At 47.5% G+C, this 23,350-nt stretch overlaps 1 protein-coding gene across 21 annotated transcripts in view; it reads left to right on the plus strand.

The window, feature by feature from the left end:
- The window catches only part of RALGAPA2 (Ral GTPase activating protein catalytic subunit alpha 2), a 279,853-nt gene that overhangs the window by 234,057 nt on the left and 22,446 nt on the right, over nucleotides 1-23,350 (plus strand). The window lies entirely within an intron of this gene.

Here is a 23,350-nt window from a genome sequence, read left to right on the forward strand (position 1 = left end):
TGGACTGTAGTCCACCAGGCTCCTCTGTCCATGAGATTCTCCAGGCAAGAACACTTCAGTGAGTTGCCATGCCCTCCTCCACGGGATCTTCCCACCTCAGGGATCGAACCCGTGTCTCCTGTGTCTCCCGCTTTGCAGGTGGATTAAGGCTTGTGGAAGATGGAGTCAGGAAGCTCCCCGGTTTCTTTCAGAGCTGGGAGTGGTGGCCTGGAGCTCCCATCTCTCTGGGACTCGGGGCTCAGTTTGTGCTGTGTGATACACACAGCACCTCCTGTGGGACCGCTGCATTCACTGCTCCCCCACGAGGAGACAGGCCGTCCTCGAGAGCACACAGCTGGAGGAATGGCAAGGGTGGGCCCGGGGCACGCGCAGTGTGATCACAGAGACCCCCATCACGAGAGGATGTCCCACGTAAGACTAGAACTAGCAGCCCAGCTGGAAGACGAAGGTGGGGCCACTGGCATGTTGGCTGAAAACTCTGAAAGGCAAACAGCACCAGCTGCAGAACTTGGGCCCCTCTTCTGGGGCACCTAGGGCTGAGGAGGGACCCAAAGATACAAGGAGAGGAAGGTGGAGGGTAGGAGGCATCCATAGTCCCCCCCCTCCCCAAAAATAACAGCCTGGTTGACCTCAGGTCCAATCCAAGGTGTCTGCTCGCTGGAGAACTGCCTCCCCATCCCTGCCTGGAGAGGTGCTCTTCTGCAGTCTTCCTTATCCAGGAGCAGCTGCATCTGATCCCCTTCAGATCACATCCCTGGACCACTGTACTTGTGTAAGCCCTTGTGTTATTAGCATCTTACCATCTCAGACCTTTGTTAATTGATCAAAGGGTTAAAGTATAAAAACTATGCAGCTTTAAGGAAAATGTCAATCTTAATGCGTTTCTTTAATCTAGAACAATGACTGGTTTTAGTCAGGGCGCTTCAAATGCAGCTATTGTGGAGTCCCTGCCCTTGTATCAGTGGTTAAGTGTCCCGGCCCATTGAAATAGCTTTAGAAAGTGCAAAGGCTACGCTAGCGCGTCTTTGTCTCCTCGTCTTTTAACTGTAAAGAAAAAGATGTCCTTGTATCAAGCCTCAGCATTTATGTGAAAAATGAAATCGGGTTCAGCGTGTGCATAGATTTTTCAGAGAGATTAAAGTGGGCATCACGCAATTTTTCTCTACAAAAGGCCGCCTTTGATGTGCTTTCTGTCTATTCACGCAGAAGTGTCAGCCTTTGTTTCTGAGCCGCAAAAGAGCGTCTGCTTGTCACCAGCGCATCCTCATACCTTTGTGTGGGGGCCTTGTTCCAGGTGGGTCTCGTAATTCAGAGATAATGTCACGAGAGCGTGTACACTGTGACCAGACGGCAGGCTGCCTCGGCAAGATAAATGCCAAGGCAAAGCCCAGAGCGCTTATCAAAAATGATCAGGAAACAAAACTAAAACATTTATTTCTGAGCGTCTGATTGTAATCCCGGGCTCTCGGCATTTCATCAGCCACATAACAGAAAGTTGCTGCTTGGCGCCGGCTTTGCTCTGGGCCTGGGTTCCAGTTGATTCTGCCTTTGAGGTTTTACTGCAGCGGAAACCTGTGAAGTGGTTGCATAACGGGGCCTGGGGGCCGAAGCACATGCTCGCAGCCCAGGTCAGGCCAGGACTGAGGGAGTTAAGTGGAGATGATGGGAGCTGGGCAGTTCCTATAAAGCATCTTCTGGGCACTCACCCTAGGGATAAGGGTCCTGGGGTTGGTGCCTATTCTACTCCAAGGGGATCTCAGGCACAGAGGGAATCCGGGGCACCTGGCTGAGCCTCCGGGCTCTCGGCAGAGAGGAATCTACACCCTTAACCCCTGAGCTCGCCCGCATCTTCAACTTCCTAGCTGCATCATTGCCAGCTGCTAAAAATACTCTCACAAAAGACTCTGAGTTTGTCTTATCAACTAAAACTACGCCTGTCTTTCTAAGTTTGTTCAGACCATCTTCATCTCTGAAAAAAAAAAGGCAGGGTTTTTCTCCTTAAATGAAAGTGAAATCCAACAGAACTTTTTTTTTCTTGGCTTGGCTTTTTGTTCTTTTGATGGCAAATTGGTGTTTTAGGAGAATCTAACTTTTTATTAATGCTACCTCCAAATGAAAAATACATATATATCTTATTTTAAAATGGCCTCCCAAACAGCGAAGACTACATCCCTAGGACAGCATTATTTAAACGATAGTTTGATCTCTATGCCCCTTGGTTTCCCTTATGTTTCCTCCACTTCAGTCTTTCTCTGCACATTCAGTCCATGAGGCCAGCCTGGACATCTAACTGTGGGATACCAAGCATTCTCAGGAGGGGAAGAGAGGGCCCCATCGGGGACCCCGTGTCAACCCCTGAGGGGATAAGTGGGGAGGAGGGGGGATGGTGTCTCCTTTCTACCGCAGTCCCACCGTGACCCACCGCCACCCACTGAGGCCTCTGTGAGCATCTCTGCATTGAGCCTGAGGGGATGTCTAAGTCACCATCAGATTCTGCCCACACTCAGCTCCTCAGAACCACCTCCCACCCAAGCCCTTCCCCAATTTAGAGATTCTCTACCCTTCACAAGCCCTACTCTTATTTCCTTCTCTTCATTTTCTATCATGAAAGCGGTGGTCCTATGAGACATACCAAAAACAAAAGAAAAGAAAGAAACAGCCTCTGGTGTAAATTCATGCCAATATATTTGAAAGTGCTCCCGCAAAAGAAAATTGGAATGTGAATTCTCAGTTAAAATGAGACTTCGTTCTCCGGCCACTCAATTACGTTCTGCTTTTGTTTGTTTTTCATTTGCGTGTGAGCCTTAACCCACATGAAAATGAAGGCAAGGCTACGCTGTTCTGTCCCAAAGAAGCATTTGGCCACTCAGTGAAAAAGAGCCAGGATCCCATGTATAAATTATTCAGAAATTTGGTAAATAAATGGGCAAACTTCTCGCTGGGGCTATCGCTATTGCATTATTCAGTCCAATAAAGAGAATTTAATTTAATGGGTTTCAGCAACATTGTTCAGTGAGCAACAAAAGGCGTAGTGTCCTTTATGAATAACTGATTTTCCCGGGGCGTTCTGAAGAAAGTGAGTCCTCGTTAACCCTAGAATGGCTAGCTCATGTCATTGAAGCTCGACCACCTGGCTGGGAGGTTGCCCGTCAGCTGCCAAGGAAGGGCCGGCCGGGAGGACCAGGTGCTCTGCCCGCTCCGTCTGATTGTTACAGGGGAATAAACAGCGTGATTGCACAGTGTGGCCGGGGGCGAGGGTCCAAGACTGCTGCCAGCCAGGGAGCCTGCTTTCTTCCTGGCTCGGCAACCAGGGCCCCAAGAGTGCCTTTATTGAGAGCAGGTAACGCTGACAAAGCTGTGATGCTGTCTGCTGTAATTAGGACGGGGAAAAAAAAAGATCAGACCATTGAGAATGAGGCAGCAGTGAGCCTCAAGTACCTGTCTCTGCTTCGTAGGGAGCCTGAGGCTTTCAACGCAGGCTGGCAAGTTTCAGCATCGACGTGTGGGAGAAATTCTAGAAAGAAACCTTCATCCTGAGTGACCCCTGCTTCTTGTCTCATGTTTGGCTTGATGATGCTGCCTGTTTGCAAGCCTCACACCGAGCCGTCACCACACGAGAAGTTTTACTGAGGCCTGAATTCCATGGCAACCCCAAATTCCTGCCTCGTTGATCATCCTTCATAAACTGCTGGCCATTTCTCTTTATCTTCCTTCATAAAGCTCCACAAGTATCAGTGTTTAACCACCTGAAGTCGTCTTCACTCTGTGCTGTCGTTTATTCTCAGTCATTTCTCTAAAGCACTGCTCCCCTGTGCAGAGGTATAAAAGAAAATTAGCCTTATTGGACTTCAAAAAATTTAATTAAGAAATAGGCATTACGACCTTTCTAAGGGGTTTTGAATGTGAAACGGTTCATTAAGTTCATGTTAATAGAAAAGTAAAGAGCGCTTCCCCCAAATGGCAGGGAGAAAAAAAAAAATCGCTCTCTTAACACATTGATTTATTTCATTCACTAAAGCACAGGAACCATGAAATGGTTCATCCCCGGCAGCACGTTAAATATGTGCAGAAGTCAAATTACAACCTGACAGTGCCTTGTACTTTGTACTCGTGGCGTGCACATTTCAATAGGCTAGGAGGAAAAAAGCAAACTCTGGAAAGATCCTTTTATGAAATTAAATTACCTGTGTTGTATGGCTCTGTGCGGCTGTTGATTCAGAGGGATTTTAACTGTTGCCTGTAGCTTTTCTGTGGGTTAATCCCCCACCCAGGTCAGTCTCCATCATTAGAAAATAGAAGAAAAATGTTTCCAGTCAGGCATCTAGGCTGTCCAGGGGCACCTAATCATACAGAGTCATCAGGACTGCCTAGAAGGACAGCTACCAGCTCTTCAGTGTTTTCTGTGTTTCTTAATCCAGGGGAAGTCAGGCCTCTGAGTTATGAATCAGGAGAGGGGCTTGAACCACATCAGGTCATGTGTCCTGGCCTCAGTTGCCACATCTGTGAAAAAGAATGATCAGTGCAACGGTCGTACAAGCTACCAGTGCGGGTCTGCAGTGGACGCTAGCTTCGTAAAAGTAATCTCGTTTCTCCTGCCCACTCATGGGGTGTTTTCTGATGGAAAATGACTCCGTATCATACCTTTCTTCTCAAAGGATGTATTCTCCAGGCCCCACTTTACATAAGTACCCTGCAGGGACAAAGGAAACAGGTATGAATCCAGTTGTTGGAGAATAGCCTTTGTTTAGCAAACATTTCATCAGACCTATTATATTTAACACATGAACTAATGGATGGGTTCTGTTATATACCCATTTCACAGGGAGGACAGGAACTTGCCGTGGTCCAGCACACATTGGATCTCGGAGCCCCCCCCACCCCATCAGTCAGCCCTTACCTGGGGGTCTGGTACCTTCAGGGCCCTGCCCAGCTCCAGCTGATGCACAGGCTCTGAGGCCGCAGGCTCCTGGCAAGATGGAGGAGGGGCAGAGCCGTCAAGACGGAACTCTGCCCCCTGCCCTCCTGGTACTTGAGCTCAGCGTCTCCTCCCCTAGGACCCAATGGCCCTGACAAGGCCAGGGCTTTCTTCCTTCTGTTTAGATGGTGGTTCTGCCTCCAGTTTTATGGCGGCAAAGTCCACAATGTCATCTCGTTGTCGCCTTGCAGAGGTATCCCTGTGTCTGCCTCCCTGCCCATGCTGATGTTTCTGTACCTCTTTGCCGGGCTTGACCCTGGCTGCCCAGCAGGGACGTGTGCCTCATCGTTCTTTGATTGCTGCAGCATCTGTGTCTACCTCATCCCTCAGCCACCAGGCTGTTCTTCCATCCTATTTGGAACTGCTTTGGGAGAAGGAATAAATGACACCTTCTAGCAAGGAAAATGTGGATCTTATTCAGTTGTTTGGCTTAGCAGGAGGAGTATCTACAAATACACTGACATCTTCTGGGAAAACCCACATAAATCCTGCCTGTAAAGGCCTTGAATTGAGAGGGCCGAACTGGAAGGCACCACGGGGTTCCAGTGGTTCTGTGGTTCTTTGTGGGGGTCTGTTTGAGGGGCTCTGAGAGTGGTATGTGCTAGGGGCCACCATGTTCCCTAGTGATCGAGTGGCCTGTGGCCTGAAAATGAAGCAGTGGCCACGGATGGGGCCACGGCCAGGCCAGCTGAGAGGGAGCGTTGAAGGCCGTGGGCTTCCCGAAGTGCTCTGAGATTCTGAATCAGATTGGACCACAGGGAATTGCCACCTTTGTGGGTCAGAAGCCAGCAGTTTTGCATGATTCAACCTAATGCATTACTCACCCCGTTTTCAGCAGCTACAACATTTCTGGGATCGTTCAACGGAATTTGGAGCAAGGAATCTCCAAAAATGTTCACTGATCCTGTCCAGTCTCAGTCTCGGTCAAGCTAGAACAGTCTTGGAAAGGGAGTGGAACACAGCTTCGCTTGGTCCCCACACTGGGTCCCCCATTCCCTAATGGAGAGAACAGGGTCCTCGCATTTCCCCACCCGCATTCCAGGATCATCTCCCACAAGCCCATCACTAAGCCCAACTCCTTGGATGAGAACCATGCCCACCCCTCACCTCCCTGCCCTCCCCATCCCTGCTCTGAGTCGGGGGGCATCCTTGGTCCTGCCCCAGTGACCTTTACAGCCAGAAGACAGCCCTAATTCCCTCTCCTCTCAGATATCATTTAGTGAGCTTGCACTTGACTGCAGAGTATTCTTCACCCTCCTTTTTTGGCTCCTCGTCAGCTGCATCTATGTGTATGTTATGCTGTGGGAGCCACTGTGAGCCCCTCTTTCCCCTCCGCAGCTCAGGGATGACAGAATCTGATAAATTGACAGTCATTCCGACGCCTCTCCATCGTGGAATTAAGTTTCCTATCTCTGGTTCCCCTCTCCCTCCCGCTGCCTCCCCTGGCCGTGCCCTCACCTGGGGCTGAGCTGAGAGCTGGGCAAGTCCACCAGCAGGGAGAGCATCTCACAGGTGTGCGGCACCTGGCGTAGGCGGGCAAGGTGCTGGGCAGGGCCACCTGCATGGATGGGGCCTCGGAGTCTGCTGCTCCTGGTATCGAGTGAGCCCCTTACACCTGGAGTGTTGGGGCACTTTGGATCCTGGGACCAGTAGGTGGAGACTCCCCAGGGGAGCCACCTCCCTGAGACATCCTGTTGGTTTCAGAGCATCAGGGTGGAACACCTAAGGATACCTTGTGTAGTCGTTCCTAAGTTCACCTTGTTTTTTTCTTAATTTTTAAAATTGAAGTATAGTTGATTTACAGTGTTTCAAGTGTACAGTAAAGTGATTCAGTTACACATACATGTTTTTCAGATTCTTTTCCATTGTAGGTTATTATAAAATATTTAATACATTCAATAGGACAGACACACACTACTATGTATACCGATAACTTCCCGTTCTATACAGCAGGTCCTTGTTGTTTATGTTTTATAGACAGTCCTGTGTGTCTGTTCTGAGTTCACTCTGAGTGCCTCTCTCTAGAAGGAATTTAGATACAGTTCTCTTGACTCGAAGGGATGAAAGGTGCTGATGCTTCGCTTGAAAATGGGCGTACCCCAGCGGGGAGAGGTCCTTCCCTTCCCTTGTCTTCATTTCTGAGCATTTGGCAAGAAGCATCCCTTTGTTCCAGCATTGGGGCATCCTCCACTTGCCCTCTACAGTTTCAGGGTGTCCCTGGAGCAGAGCCTACAGAGCTTAGAGGGGCAGAGAGCATCTGTGCTCATGTCAAAGATGCTCTTACCCTTCCCCATCTACTCTGGCTTTGAACCTGCTGCTTTCAGAGCCCAGACGCCTTAGCTGTCAGTCTCAATGAAGCAGCTTCCCCAAAAGCATCACTAAGAGCAGCTTCAGATGCTTCTCCCCCTCGAAGCCCTGGGAAAGGCCAGTGTGTGGGGAAGGGGTGAGTGTGTGTGTGTGGTGCGGGGGGAGTGGCTAATTGTGTTGTTAAAATTTGCTTTACCTTTTGCTTTTCTTGTGCTTATGTACACCTCACTCCTCATTGCCTGACCTGCCAAATGCCTAAGGCTCGGTTCTTCAGGGCTTTCCTTGGACACCAAGTCACGGCCATCCCATATGTCCCTACTCCTCAGATTCCTCCTCACTTCCTCCCACTGCGGATGCTCCGCGGCTATGTCTCAGATGCTATGGTTAAAACCAAGGGCTTAGGATGGTGCAAAAATGTCATCAAAATCTTCATCTACTTTTCTCTTCGGCTTTTCTTCACTACGTGAAATACGCATTACAGAATATTGTATTTCTTGTTTGATCTACATTCTGTTCTGTTCTCGAAAGCGTGAGCATTCCATCACTGGGAACTGCATTTCTAAGCCATCTTAGCCCTTATCAGTGATGCTCTGAAGCCAAGGTTCCCAGCCTGAGGGGGCATGGCAACCCACTCCAGTATTCTTACCTGGAAAATCCTCATGGACAGAGGAGCGTGGCGGACTACAGTCCATGGGGGTCACAAAGAGTCGGACATGATTGAGCGACTCTATGAATGTGGTCTCCATTCTCAAGAAAACATCCCAGGCTGGGAAACCTGACAGGCGACCTCGGTGGTCCTTTAAGTGCATGATTCCAGCCAGACTGAAGTAAGGACACATTAATGATGAAGTTAATTAGGAGAGCTTGCTTTAAAGGAGCTGAGTGGGCTGATGCATGAGTGTTCACAATTGTTAGACCGCATCAGAGAAATACTTCCATCTTGTGATATAAGTTAAACTGTTGGTGGTCTGGTTTTTCAGAAATGGACTCCATTTTTAAATTGCATCTGTGTTTATTCCTTACGTCAAAGGGCTTATTCCTGATTTCTCACAGTTGAGTGGCCCCTGGAGGTGCATGGCCCAGCCTCTCCAAACACCACAGCCCAGGCTGAGTTTAGATCCCTCTCCTAGTCTCTTCCACCATTCCCCAAATATTTTCTGGGAGGAATGCTGTGCTCCCCCCAACCGCCCACCATTTCTGGGCAGATTATTACATTGAACTATGAAATTACCAATGTTCACCTAATACTTAACTTACTAGAGACTCAGTTTCTTCAGCTTTAAAATGAAAATCACAATACTTTTTCTTCCTTTGGAGAAGGAACTGGCAACCCACTCCAGTATCCTTGCCTGGAAAATCTCATGGACAGAGGAGCCTGGTGGGCTGCAGTTCATGGGATCACAAAGAGTTGGGCATGACTGAGCAACTAACACTTTCTTCCTAGAATTTTCCAAGAATTATTCTAATAATCTTTGCTCATGGTTGGCACATAATAGGATTAATAATCATGTTTGCATATGGACATATGGGCAGATGGATGGATAGATAAAAATGTTTGCGTTTGTGGCATGAACTGAAAATGGCTAATGGATTGTCCCTAAATTTGGATAGTCTTTCTTAAAATTTTAGTGTGGGCGGGCTCCATCTAGGAGATGTGGGGGGCACAGTAACCAGCCAGATGTGGGCCCCAGGGAGCTGGACCCTGCCCTGATGCAGAGGCCAACAGAGAATAGCTGCTTCTCACATGGGCAGTTCTGAGACGGGCAATTTCAGGACTTTATGCATTTAATAATAATGATGAATCTCCCTGGCCAAAAAAAGGAGGCCAGCTAGTTTTAAAACAACAAAAGCCAGGGACAAAGATGTTTGGGGTGAGATCAGAATTTGTTCTTTCAAAATAATTTTTAGTAAAACATAATTACTTGTCTCCCTATGTGCATACAACATGCAGAATCTGTGTTCCTGGCATTGAATTAGTCAACTGGTTTCCCTTAAGTAATTAACTTTACATAACTGTTTTCAAAAGATACACTGTGGCCTTTATTTTGGTCTTATTATTTTATTTTTAGTTTTTAACTGAAGTATAATTGATTAACAATATTGTGTTAGTTTCAAGTGTACAGCAAAGCAATTTGGTTATACTATATATATATGTTTATATATATCTATATTTTTTTCTTTTCCATTGTCGTCTATTATAGGATATTGAATATAGTTCTTTGTGCTTATACAGTAAAAGATGTGATATGTTTGTGTGTGTATATACACCGTATACACAATGGAATATTACTCAGCCATGAAAAAGAATGAAATCATGTAATTTGCAGCAGCATGGATGGACCTAGAGATTGTCATACTAAGTGAAGTAAGTCAGCCAGAGGAAGACAAATATTATATGATCTCACTTATATGTGGAATCTAAAAAATAGTACAGTTCAGTCACTCAGTCATATCCAACTCTTTGCAACCCCATGGACTGCGCACTCTAGGCTTCCCTGTTGATCACCAACCCCCAGAGCTTGCTCAAACTCATGTCCATCAAGTCAGTGATGCCATTCAACCATCTCATCCTCTGTTGTCCCCTTCTCCTCCTGTCTTCAATCTTTCCCAGCATCAGGGTCTTTTCCAATGAGTCAATCCTTTGCATCAGTACAAAAAAATAGTACAAATGAACTTATTTATAAATCAAAAACAGACTCACGGACATAGAAAACAAACATAGTTACCAAAGGGGAAGACGAGTGGAGTTAGGAGTATGGGGTTAATGACTGCACACTGGATATTGGAGGGGGTTCCTACTCCAGGAGATCTTCCCAACCCAGGGATTGAACCTGCTTCTCTTGTGTCTCCTGCATTGGCAGGAGGGTTCTTTACCACTTTCACCACCTGGGAAGCCCATGAATGCATGCCACTATGTATAAAATTATCAACAACAGGATTTACTCTGCTCTTTATTTTTTAGTTCTTTCCAATCAAGGTAATTGGATGGCATTACTAAATGATTAAAAAGTCCAGGTAGATGCCTTTTAATTTTTCCTTCCAAAAGCTCAAAAGTAAAGCTTATTAGGTGGTATCGCTCACCTTTAATGAGATTAGCATTGTCACAAAGCTCAGGGGACCACCGCGGGGTAACTTTCCACCCTTCCCCTAGTTTTTGTCCCACTTGATCACCTGGCTTATGACACCAGGCAGCAAATTAATTCTGTCACCACTGAAGAGCCCAGGCAATCCCTCAACAACAGGTTCAGGAGGACATTTGCTATAGGGCTGTCTCTATAGAAAATGACCCAGGCATTTCCTTCTGTCGTGAAAATTATCAGAAACCTCAGTTTATGAAGTAAAGAACATACTTGATCTGGTTAAGGATCAACTGTAGGGGAGACCCAACTTCCCTTCATTGAAATGACTATTCCCCGGTTTCCCAGGTTGTCTAGTGGTTAAGGGTCTACCTGCCAATGCAGGGGACCTGGGTTCGATCCCTGGTCTGGGAAGATTCCACATGCCGTGGAGCAGCTAAGCTTGTGCACCAGAACGTCTGAAGCCTGCCCGCCTAGAGCCCTTGTTCCACAGTGAGAGAGTAGCACCCACTCACTGCAACCAGAGAAAGCCTGCGTGCAGCAGTGAAGACCCAGAGCAACCAATAAATAAATCAACCTTTAAAAAAAAATAATAATAACTATTCTCTTAGTTCCTGGTCCTCCTGTTTGTGTTTTTAATGAAGAAAAACATGTCCCCTGGAATATTCCCTCGCCTTTTAGAGGAAGCGATTCAGGCCCAGGACAAGGGGAGACCCACTGCCTCCGCCCTCATCAGGACCAGGACTCTGGGCCAGTTGCCTGAGCTCCAGCAGGCAGTAAGTGGATCGGCCCACAGGCCCTGAAGCCTGTCCTGCCTTCCACTCCTGGCTCTGAGACAGTGGGCTCCACACACTCCAGTCCTGCTTTGCTGGACGTCCTGGTAGGTTCCACTCGTGAATGTTGCAGGAGCTGAGTGGCCTGAGTGGCAGGTACTCTGCCCACCCCGACTCCATGCACATGGCATGTACTCCTGCAGGTCACCGTGAGGCCCCCTCTTCCAGATGAGGGACTGAGATTCCAGGAGGCAGGCTACTTGCCTAGGCGACGAGGCCACACTCAGCGGAGCTGCATCCCAGGCAGGGCTGACCTTGACCACGCTGGCCACCAGGGTGCGGAACACCAGGCTGGCATTTCTCATCTCTCTCTCCCTCAGAGTCATTGCACAGAGGCTTTTACCCTCTGCAGTGTTTTTTTGAGTGACACCAAGTGGGCACATAATTAAAAATAAGGATTTTCCAAGAAGCTTTATGACCCTTGGAAAACAGCAGTTGAAGAAAAGCCATCTATTCTCATTGCCATTCAGTGTTTTTTTGTTTTTTAATATTTATGTATTTGGTTGTGCCAGTCAATCTCAGCATGCAGGATCTTTAGTTGCATCAGGAGACCTCCTAGTTGCAGGATGTGAGATCTAGTTCCCTGACCCAGGATCAAACCTGGGGCCACCTGCACTGGGAGCACGGGGTCTTGGCCACTGGACCACCAGGGAAGTCCCTGCTCAGTGTTTTAATTGTGAAGCACCCAGTGGTCAACTCTGCTGTGTCCAGCACCCTGACCTCATCATCCCTGCCCGACAGTGCTCAGCCATCCTCTCCATAAAAATGTCCACTCCAAATAGTTAGTTAATAAAACTTTAGAATGTTCTGTTGTTCAAAATGTGAACAGAAATAAGCACAGTATGATCAATCTGGCTTAAACAGGCTCACTTAAATTTCCCAACCTCTGACACTTAAATGAGAGGATAAATTCATATAGTTTATCACTCTGTATCCTGGCTTCCTAAATCAGTTGTACAGATAATAATTCAGCTAGGAGTCACCTCTTATGCCAGATTAGCTGTAATACTTGCCAGTTTATTTTGTGCCATTCTTTGTTCTGGAGACAGAGAGAAGGCTCTGATTTGTCTCTTCTCACCTTCCTGTCAGCACCAAACAACAGTATTTGTGAGTTGACTTAGCATGAGCATTGCAAACTCTTGACTAATATTCATACTAAACTGAAACAATGTAAGAGAGAAGCAGAGACCAGCACTGGGAATCAGACTGGCCTGGACTTGAGTTCAAGCCATGCTCACTTCTAGCTGGATGGACACAGAAGAAGCATGTCTGCTCTCTGCCTTACCATCTGTGGCTGAAAGTTTCCAGAAGGTCCAGTGGGCTCATGGCTGCAAAAAGGGCAGTGCTATACCAATGCTGGGTAGGCTGTTCTTACTTGTTATGTAAAGATTGTATCTTTTCTTCTGAGAGAGCTGTTATCCCAACAGAACTCAAGCTCATGATGATGTAACCTCACCACGATGTGTTTCAGAATCCCCCCAGAATACTGGAACACTCAGTGTGACGGTCAGGTATTGTTGAAGCCAAGACTTAAAAGAGAGTTGAGTAGCAAGGAAGTGCTTTTCTTATAGCTGAAGGAAGAATAATGGATAAAGAGGAGGCACTCAGTAAATATCAGGTGGATGGACAGATAGATGGGTGGATGGATGGATAGATGGGCGGATGTATGGGGGGCTGTATGGGTGCATGGGTGGATGAGTGGATGGATGGATGGATGGATGATGAATGAATGGATGGGTTGGTGAGTGGCAGGCATGATAATTGGAAGAAATAAGAAATTGAAGGAAGACAGACCTAGACTCTCTGCTCTGCATGACTGCCTCACAGGGGTTGTGTTGGCCTCCTGGTCCAGGGACCTGAGATACAATCTGCTTCACCTTTGAATTCTGAGGGACAGCTCCTTCTCTCTTTAAATAAAGTACAAAATGGCTCCAAAGGACATTTTCCTCATCTGGGCCATGTCTAAAGCCATTAATATAAAACTGCTGGCTTAATGGAGTTGCTTTTGATCTATCAAGAAAAAGACACACCTAATTCAATTTTGTTATTTTTCCAAGAGTAAGTGTCTTAATTTGCAAGAGAATGATTTGATTATAATTTTAAGTGATACTGCAGTTTTATTTTTAGTCACGAAGATGATATTGAGTGACTCTATGAGGCTCAAATGTGGAAAGTCCCAGAGAATTGTGTGAGTTGGGAATTTTATCTTTAACGGCATTCTGGGGTTGTTTCTGCATGTGACGTGTTGAATGTATTTTAGTCAGAATGAACAGACTCCCTGACAGGGAGTTTTGTGCGTAAAAGTATGAAAGCCGACAGTTTTCCTTTTAAGTATAAAGTGGAATAATCCTAGTATGTAAAACCACATAACATCAAGATGTAAATACCCATCATTTTTCATCTGCACATCTTTTTAAAGCACGTGTTATTGTTGAGAGATCTGTCTTATTCTGATGTTTGTTCCCACCGGGACAGTCTTGTTTCTTTATTTCCTCCTGCATTACTCTTTAAAAATGGAAAGTTTCTAGGTACTCAAAGGGATCTACTTACATGTAGTGTAGATGTTGACTCTGTTGTCCTTCAGGTCTCTATAAAAACATCACTGAATAGATTGAACCAGGCCTTCTTTTAGCTGTGGCTACTCCAGTCCTTTCCCTTCAGGGGAGAATTCTGATGTCTAGAGGCGGGGCCATGGCTGGAGCTGGGGCCCTAAGTCAGGCTGCTGGGGTTGGGATCCAGATGCTGGGATTAGGGTTGAGGTCCTGGCATTTACCATCTCAGGGTCTGGAGCCAGACACTCCCCACCCTCTGCCAGGTTGCTCCTGTGTGTAAAGAGAGAAACAGTACAGACCATACGTAGAGTCGTGAGCGTGAGTGAGATAGATACAGCTTCTGAAAGGCCTCTCACAGTGCCCGATTCCACAAAGCACTCGATCGTTTCCGCGGTCTCATCGTCTACACAGAGCCTGTGTTGGGGGAACTCACGCTTTCCTTGTGGGGAAATGCCTTTTCCTCCTTTTGTTGGAGGACGCGGTCCACTTCCAGACAAATTGCTTGTAACAGAACTGTGTGTAGGTATTTTTTGTTTATCTGCACAGCCTAGAACTAAGATGAGCAGAGGGCATAGAACCGCATGTCGAGTCCCTGTGAAACCAGAGTCATTCTAGCAGGCCCTGGGAATTCTGTGATCAACCTTGAAAGCAAAACATATCCATTTCCCACTACATTGACTCCATATGCTTCTTGATCATCACTTTGTTTTTAACCTGATGCTGATCCTAATTCTGCTGCTACTGCTGCTAAGTCGCTTCAGTCGTGTCCGACTCTGTGCGACCCCATAGACAGCAGCCAGCCCACCAGGCTCCCCCGTCCCTGGGATTCTCCAGGCAAGAACACTGGAGTGGGTTGCCATTTCCTTCTCCAATGCAGGAAAGTGAAAAGTGAAAGTGAAGTCGCTCAGTCGTGTCCTACTCTTAGCGATCCCATGGACTGCAGCACACCAGGCTCCTCCATCCATGGGATTTTCAAGGCAAGAATACTGGAGTGGGATGCCATTGCCTTCTCCAGATCCGAATTCTGAGACAGGTGTAAAAAGAGTAAAAGAGATGCTTTTTGCCCACCAGTTGCTCAAAATCCCTTTCCTGGTCACAGCACAAAAGAAGCTGGAGTTCTCTGGGCTTCTCTGGCCCCTCTGGTTAGCACGGGACCCAGATCTACTGACAGGCCCAGCCGTACCCACAGATGAATCAGGTCTTCAGAGGGCTGTCTGTACCCACCCTGCCTGGACCCATCGCAGGACAGCTCAACCCTCATGCCCACTCAGCGTGGCCTCTGTGAGCCGTTGGCATCATGCACTGTCTCTAATTGCTGGAACTCAGTCGCTTAAACATTGTGAGGCAAACACAGTTTTGCTGCCTCTGATCACTCACGGAGGAGCTTTGTGTTATCAGAATTCCCCCAAATTTCCAGTTAGGTTTCGATCACTGGGGCGGTATTTTTTTCGCTGACTGATTAGTCTGTGGCTGTCTCAAGTTTCAAGCGCAGGTCAGCAGCCGTGGTCATCAGGTGTGCTCTGAATGACACCCTATCTTACCCCCTAGAACCGGGTCTGGATGGGCCCTGGGGGCCACTTAGTCCCCCTTATAGGGGCAGCTGTCCTGGTCTCCAGGTCACTTGCATCTGGTAAACCCCTAACTTTTCTTGGAGTTTCTTCTTGTCATTTCGTAATTTGGTGTTCAGATGAGTATCTTTCTGGAAAACTCAGATGCCATTAAGCTATAATTATTTTATAAAAATTATAGAAATACTATTTTCTGTTTGCAGATGCAGTCTTTATTTCTCATTTTGAAATACAGCTCAAAGTTTTTAAACATCATAAAAAGGAGTATTTCCCCCAAAATTGTTTTCAGAAATGGAGGGGAAAAGTCAAGAAAATCTGTACAGAGTTTGGTGCAAATACTTAGGACAAATCCTTTTAATTAAAAAAAAAAATTAATTTATTTGTGACTGCTCTTGCTCTTCATTGCTCTTTCCATTGCAGGCTTCCTCTGGTTGTGGCAAGCAAGGGCTGCTCTCCAGTTGCGGTGTGCTGGCTTCTCACTTCGTTGGCTTCTCTTACTGTGGAGCGTGTGTTGTTGTACAGGCGCTCGGGCTTCAGTAGTTGCCGTTCCTGGGCTCCAGAGCACAGGCTCAGTAGCTGTGGCCCACGAGCTTAGTTGTTCCATGGAATGTGGGATCTTCCCTGACCAGGGATCGAACCCGTGTCCCCTGCACTGGCAGCCATATTCTTAACCACTGGACCACAAGGAAGCGCTAGGACTGGAAAATTTAATTCTTTCGAAGCCCATCCTGACTTCATCTGGGCCCAATGGGTTGGTGAGGAGCAACAGTTGAGAATATTTCAGGAAACTTATAATCAGAACTTCTGCCAAAGAAGACTCTTTTGTCCTTTTTGATTTTGTTCTTTTATCTATCATGTATCATCACAAATCTATTTTATTTTTAGAAGCAAACCAATCCATAAGTCACATGAATTGGCTTTCTTCTCCAAAGCAAGAGTGGTTGGGGACTAAGTATTGGATGGTTCAGTTGAAATCACGTTGCACTAAAACCTGTCACGTATGTTATTTAATAATAATTTGCCTCTTACAGTCAGCATTTAAAATCCAGGTGCACTGCTATTTAATGGTCGACCCTTTTTTATCCCTTGCCACAAAGAGAATTCAAGACCTTTAGAGACAGTTCCACATTTCTGTGTTTCGTTCAGTTGTAACTTCGTCGATGTTAAATGCCAACAAATTGTCAGCAGCGGTCGTTTCTATAACTGACATTGAGAGCATACTTGTCAGCTCTCTGGAATGAATGAAAATCTGAAAGAGAGACAGTGCTGGTGACCTTGACTCCCTTCCTCCCAGAAACCGAGTTACTGGCAGACTGTGGTCCACATTGATCCATCACTTCTTGGATTGTTGCGTCAGCAAAGTAGCCAGTGACGTCTCCGCTCACTCACTGGATGTTGTAGCCTCCAGATATGATTTTCTCATCACTTAAGTTTTTACTGATGTGAGGCTCGGAGGGACAGTGTTATGGGGCCCTTTCTTGCCTGGTGATTTACGGAAGGTGAGACGAGGGAGCTGGGGAGGATGGAAATGGAAAACCCATGATTGAGGGTGTGCTCCTTACACATCAATCCCTGTGAAGAGCTGACGTGAACATTTCCAATCAAACTGTAGATCAATCCTCAAACCCTCGGAGCGCCTCGGACCCTGAGAGTGAGACCTTCCTACTGATGAGAACAGACCTTCTCCTAAAGTCTATAATTTAATAGCCTGAAAAAGAAATCTGTTTTTCCCCCATTTCTATTTACTCTGGTCATTTCCTGTGAATTATTCTTAAACTTGGTTACATGGGTCTTTTCTCCTTTCTTAGCAGTGGTGCACTGGTTCCTCCTCTCCAGGAGTGTACCATTACAGTCTGAAAACTAATCTAATATCTTATGTGTTTAATTTCCTTTTCCCAAACATCTATCTCTTTGGTTACATTGTTCAGTGAAGTTGTCCTCTTTATCCGTTTCCAGGCGGTGACATTTACTTTGAATGATTCATTTATTTGGAGTCTTAAACAGTCCTAGAATTTAAATTTGCATTATATTTGAAAGACAAACAAAATCTTTGTAGAAGTGATGCATGGCTTTAGGCTGTTACGAGCATCTGCTCCTGTCTTGATTTATTATGGAATTACATCCATTTATTACGGATTATCAAATGCCAGCCCAGCCCACCTATGGAGCATCCCTCTGGCCCCAGCGGCAGGTACCAACATGAGAAGAGGTTAAGGAAGCGGACGTGAGACATGAACGGAGGCCCCGCCCTCCAGAAACACATGGTCCAGGGCTTGTCCTGCCCTCTGGCTTCTGCTCTCCCCCTAAAGTGGAGAGGGGGTTGTTCCCAGTGTGCATCCCTTCCAGGTCTCCTCCAGGACCTTCTCTCAGCTGGAAACTCAGAGCTGTTCTTCATCTCCACCCAGAGCTCTGCTGAGTGACAACAGCCGCCTCCTCCCCAGCGCTGCTCCCCTGAGCCCGCGCAGGCCCCTCAGGCTCCCTTCGCTTCTCCATCCTCTGCATCAGCTTCTGCAATGCCCTCCAGGCCACCTAAGGCGTGACCCTGGGGCCTGACCAGAGCACTTGCCCCCATGCCCCCCAGGCATCCTGCCATCCGCAGCCCACTTTCCTGCCCTCCACCTCTGCTCTCTGGAGGCCCGCATCTCCTCCCACTTTCTGACCAGTTTCCCTTCCTTGGGGCCCTTCCACACAGGCCCCTCCTGCCCCCCAACCATGATCTCAGGAGTACAGTGTAGACCTGGCTGTTTTCTGTTTCAGAACCCCCAGCAGTGGTTCTCCCAGGGGCTGGAGAGACCTTGGGCTCCTCCCACCACCACAGGCCCAAAGGTAGCCCCTCTTCCCACTGGGTCCCTGTGACCTGAATAAGCAAAAAGAGCCTGAATAAGCAAAAAGAATGAAGTCATTGTTATATTTAAGGAATTTATAAAGTCATCAGGGCTTCCCTGGTGACTCAGTGGTAAAAAATCCTCCTGCAAGGAAGGAGACCCAGATTCGATTCTCTGGGCCAGGAATATCCCCTGGAGAAGGAAATGGCAACCCACTCCAGTACTCTTGCCTGGGAAATCCCATGGACAGAGAAGACTGGTGGGCTACAGTCCCTGAGGCACAAGAGTTGAGCACAACTTAGCAACTAAACCACCACCATCATAAAGTCATCAAGGTCTGCAGCTTAAACCTGTGTACTCAAATTTCCATTGTAGGTTGACTTTTTATACCCATATATGTTTAAGTCTCATTTAGAGAATAAGTAAATCCCAACCTTGCACAAGATCATGGACTTAACCCCATGTGTTTCAGAATTTATGATATTAGCTGAAAGTAGTAAAGTTAGAAGACCAGGGTTCTAGTTCCAATTGCACCCCTGAGTAACTGTGACCCAAGAAAACTCCCCTGAACTCTGAGCATCTGTTTCCCTATTAGTAACATGGAAACCACAGGACTCGTCCTAGCTCAGGCGGGTCCAGCATAAAGGAGACTGTTGCCTAAAGCTGGACACAGAGCATCCCACAGCCTTGATTATCCACCATGTTCTTTCTGGAAGACAAGGCCTTACGCCCACATTGGGGATGAGGAGGGACAGAGAATCCACATTTGTGGTGCTTCTCTTGTGCACTGGAACCCTGGTCAGTGCTTCCTCCTGGGATTCTGTCTGATCTTCCCACAGCCCGGAGAGCTGACATCACCATCCCCACCGGGCACAGAAGGCAGCCTAGGTTGGGGCCCAGACCCAGGGGAAGAGGGGTGGCTGGAATTCAAATGCAGGCCAGTCTTCCTGAGAAGAGCAAGCTCCTTTCTGATTGTCATGCTGCTTCTGTCACTGCTAAACATCAAATAGTAAACCTGGGGGTTCGGGTTTGAATTCTGAAGCTCTTGCAACCCAGCAGGGTTTATCTTGAGGGTTTCAGAAAGTTCTCTTCGAGGTTTTGTTTGTTATTGTTGTTGTCATGAACCATTTTTAAAGTCTCGATTAAATTCGTTACAGTACTGCTTCTGTTCTGTGTTTTAGTTTTTTGGCCCCTAGGCATGTGGGACCCTAGCTCCCAGACCAGGGATTGGACCCATGTCTCCCTGCATTCTAAGTTGAAGTGTTAACCGCTGGACCACCAGGGAAGTCCCTCTTGGAGTTTTTTGAGAAAATGTAACCAGTGAAGACATATGTAACCAGTAAGCACCCAAGTTTACTCTGATTACTTCTTTATGCAGGTGAAGGAATACTGAGTAGACAGAGTAGTAGATCAACTAAAAGACTCAAAACTAGGCAGAAACCAAGATGAGTTGCTAGTTAGTAATTGAATGTTCTTTGAATTGGGTACTCAAGGGGAAATTTTTTCTTTAAAAACTGCTTTGCCATGTGTGGTATTTAATGAGATAGTAATTCAGGACGGAATGTCAATGTCAGGTCAGTGGACTTATTGAGAGCCAGAGGGCAACAGCTGGCATTGAAACAGGTATTGGCTGTGTGACCAGGTGTCTCCGTAGCCACCTGCTTCCTCTGGTCAAAGGTTACTGATCACCCACTGCCTGGAATTACTTCAGCCTTCAGTTCATGTCTTAATATGGCTTACACTCTTTGATGTCTAAATATAAATGCCTTTTTGAATAGAAAGCAGCCAGCATTGAAGTCCTAAGGATGTTAGGTATGAAAATGTCTCAAGACACTGCTCTTAGTTAGTGGCCCTGGCTACTACTTCTTAACAAATTCAGCAAAGATTCCACAGCTACATTTTCTAAAGCTACTTAAAAAATTAAAAAAGAAGATTCTTGGCACATGTGAGCTCCTTCAGTTCAGTTCAGTTCAGTCGCTCAGTTGTGTCCGACTCTTTGCGATCCCATGAACCGCAGCATACCAGGCCTCCCTGTCCATCACCAGCTCCTGGAGTTCACCCAAACTCAGTCCACTGAGTTGGTGGTGCCATCCAACCATCTCATCCTCTGTCGTCCCCTTCTCCTCCTGCCCCCAGTCCCTCCCAGCATCAGTCTTTTCCAATGAGTCAGCTCTTGGCATCAGGTAGCCAAAGTTTTGGAGTTTCAGCTTCAACATCAGTCCTTCCAATGAACACCCAGGACTGATCTCCTTTAGGATGGACTGGTTGGATCTCCTTGCAGTCCAAGGGACTCTCAAGAGTCTTCTCCACACCACAATTCAAAAGCATCAATTCTTCGGCACTCAGCCTTCTTCACAGTCCAACTCTCACATCCATACCTGACCACTGGAAAAACCATAGCTTTAACTAGATGGACCTTTGTTGGCAAAGTAATGTCTCTGCTTTTTAATATGCTGTCTAGGTTGGTCATAACTTTCCTTCCAAGGAGTAAGCATCTTTTAATTTCATGGCTCCAATCACCATCTGCAGTGATTCTGGAGCCCCTGTTTCCACTGTTTCCCCATCTATTTGCCATGAAGTGATGGGACCAGATGCCATGATCTTCGTTTTCTGAATGTTGAGCTTTAAGCCAACTTTTTCACTCTCCACTTTCACTTTCATCAAGAGGCTTTTGAGTTCCTCTTCATTTTCTGCCATAATGGTGGTGTCATCTGCGTATCTGAGGTTATTGATATTTCTCCCGGCAATCTTGATTCCAGCTTGTGCTTCTTCCAGTCCAGCGTTTCTCATGATGTACTCTGCATATAAGCTAAATAAGCAGGGTGACAATATACAGCCTTGACGTACTCCTTTTCCTATTTGGAACCAGTCTGTTGTTCCATGTCCAGTTCTAATTGTTGCTTCCTGACCTGCATTCAGGTTTCTCAAGAGGCAAGTTAGATGGTCTGGTATTCCCCTGTTTCTAAACGGTGCCAGGGTTGGGGTGGTGTCTGTCTTCTCTTTGTCATGGTGTGTACATGTCCTGGCTTGGGCCTGAAGTGAAAATGTACTTAACGATCTTCTGGTCTCACCACATCCCTGGTAAGTGTTTGTCTGAATGGCGGCACCCAATTCAGCGCAGTGTAGCCCAGCCTGGCGTGGGGAGTGTCTGCTCTCGTGATAGCAGAGACCCTTCTAGGAAGCAAACCTTCCTGCTCCAGGGCCCCATGCTGGATGCACCTTTGCGCCCCATCTACTAGAGTGCCTCTGTTGAGGCCTTTGGCATCCCTAGTGGCTCAGATGTGAAGAATCTGCCTGAAGTACAGGAGACTCAGGTTCCATCCCTGGGTCAGGAAGATCCCCTGGAGAAGGGAGTGGTTACCCACTCTGGTATTCTTGCCTGGAGAATCCTATGGACAGAAGAGCCTGGTGGGTCACAGTCCATGGAGTCACAAAGAGTTGGATATGACTGAGTGACTGTGTTCTATTTATGTTATATTTACATTTACTCCATTGTATTTACTGTACCCAAGAACCTCAAAGCTGGATTATTTCACTCTGGGAGTCCAGTGTTGGATGGAGGTGCTCTTAGGAGCCCAGATCACTCAGCCTTGACAGAGACAAGCTCATGACAGTGGGAGAGCATCACTCACTCAGGACAAGGCTGCTGGCCACCCGGCAGGTAACCATAGTGGGTGGTGAACGCGGCAGTGCTCTGCGGTGACCGATAAGCTCGCTCAGCATCAGGGCTGCCCCTCTAGGCGTGTGGCCTCCACCGTGTCTCTAGCACGGCGTGTCCTCACATCCAAGCCCCATGTGCAGGGGGTCCGGATGCAGCCCGGGCCTCAGGACCCAGCAGGATGGGCCCGCAGAGGCCGCAAGCAGGGAAGGGGCGCCGACGGGGCCCAGGCTCAGGTGGTCGTCAGCCGCAAGTGGAGCTCAGCCCTTTGAGTCATTTGTCATGCCTCGCTCGGCCCCTGCTGGGCCCGCACGTGCCAGCTCAGTGTCACAGTGCCTGTCCGCCAGCCGGCCGCCCAGGCCCAGCGTCCTGCTGTTCGCGGCCCAGCAGCTCAGAGGGCCGCGCTCGGTAACAGCCGAGCTCTGTGCGGAAGACGCATGTTCATAATGAGACGTGAACAGCATTAGTGGGTCCCCCAGGCCACGGGGCCCGCGCCGCAACGCTTGGCAGCCTGTCCAGGAAGGCGAGTCACCCGGAGTTCAGCCGGAGTGCAGACTCACGAGGCCCAGGCCTCAGGCTGCTGCGACCACCATCCCTGCAAACCGTCATCCGTCATTGTCTTGAAACTCCTGTTCCTTTTGAAGAGTTGCCCAGAGCCAGCCTGAAGGGCGATTCTGGAATGGGCCAGCCCAGGAGAGCTTTCCCTGGTGATGGTCCTGTCCCCTGTGTCTGCACAGTCCAGGCTGTGTGTGCTTGAAACACGGCACGTGGGACGCAAGAACCCTTTTTCTTATTTCTTCATTTTTTATTTATTTAAATTTCAATGCAGCTAGGCACCGCGAGTCCATGGTTCTGTGTTGCACAGCCAGCCCCAGAAAGCCTCTGGGCTCTCCTCGTGGGCTGAAAACCTTTCCCTGAATGTAATTAAAGGAGTAGCAGGACCCCTTGCAGGAAAACTCGTGAGCATCCTTTGCCAGAAGAGAATAGAAAAAAACTCTCCTCTTTCAAAACACATGCCTATTGAATAGCTATTTGGAAGGGTATAATTTTCCCCCAACTTGCATTATTAAAAGAGGCCATTTTGAAAAGATAGTTTTAAAATTCAGTGAGAAATGCTAGAATTACTCTGGCCTTTCTGGAGCTGGAGATAATAAACAGGTGGTAACCCACATTCCCCGTGTTCCTGCAGAATTAGCACAGTTTTCAAAATGACTGAACCACGTCCCTTAACTTCTGCGTCGATCACGGGGAAGCAGGGGGAAGAGCGAGCACGCCGAGTCCCCCGAGTGCTAACTCATAGAGTCCTCCGTGCGTCGCCTCCATCCGCTACCGAATTGTCTTGACGTTATCCTGTTATTGGATGGTGTGATTCACCTTCCGAGGAAACAGAAGCCACACACAAAAGGGAAGATTTGCTTTCTGCCCCATGAAAGGCTGCCACACGCGGGGGTCCTATTGAGACAGCTGGAAAGTTGCTTCAACGTGTTACGCTTGTAAGTTTTATTGGTGACTGGTTTTTGATTACACATTTGAATGCGTGTGTTCCAGGGCTCCA

Source organism: Bubalus bubalis, chromosome 14 (genome assembly GCF_019923935.1).
Source record: "Bubalus bubalis isolate 160015118507 breed Murrah chromosome 14, NDDB_SH_1, whole genome shotgun sequence".
NCBI lineage: Eukaryota > Metazoa > Chordata > Mammalia > Artiodactyla > Bovidae > Bubalus > Bubalus bubalis.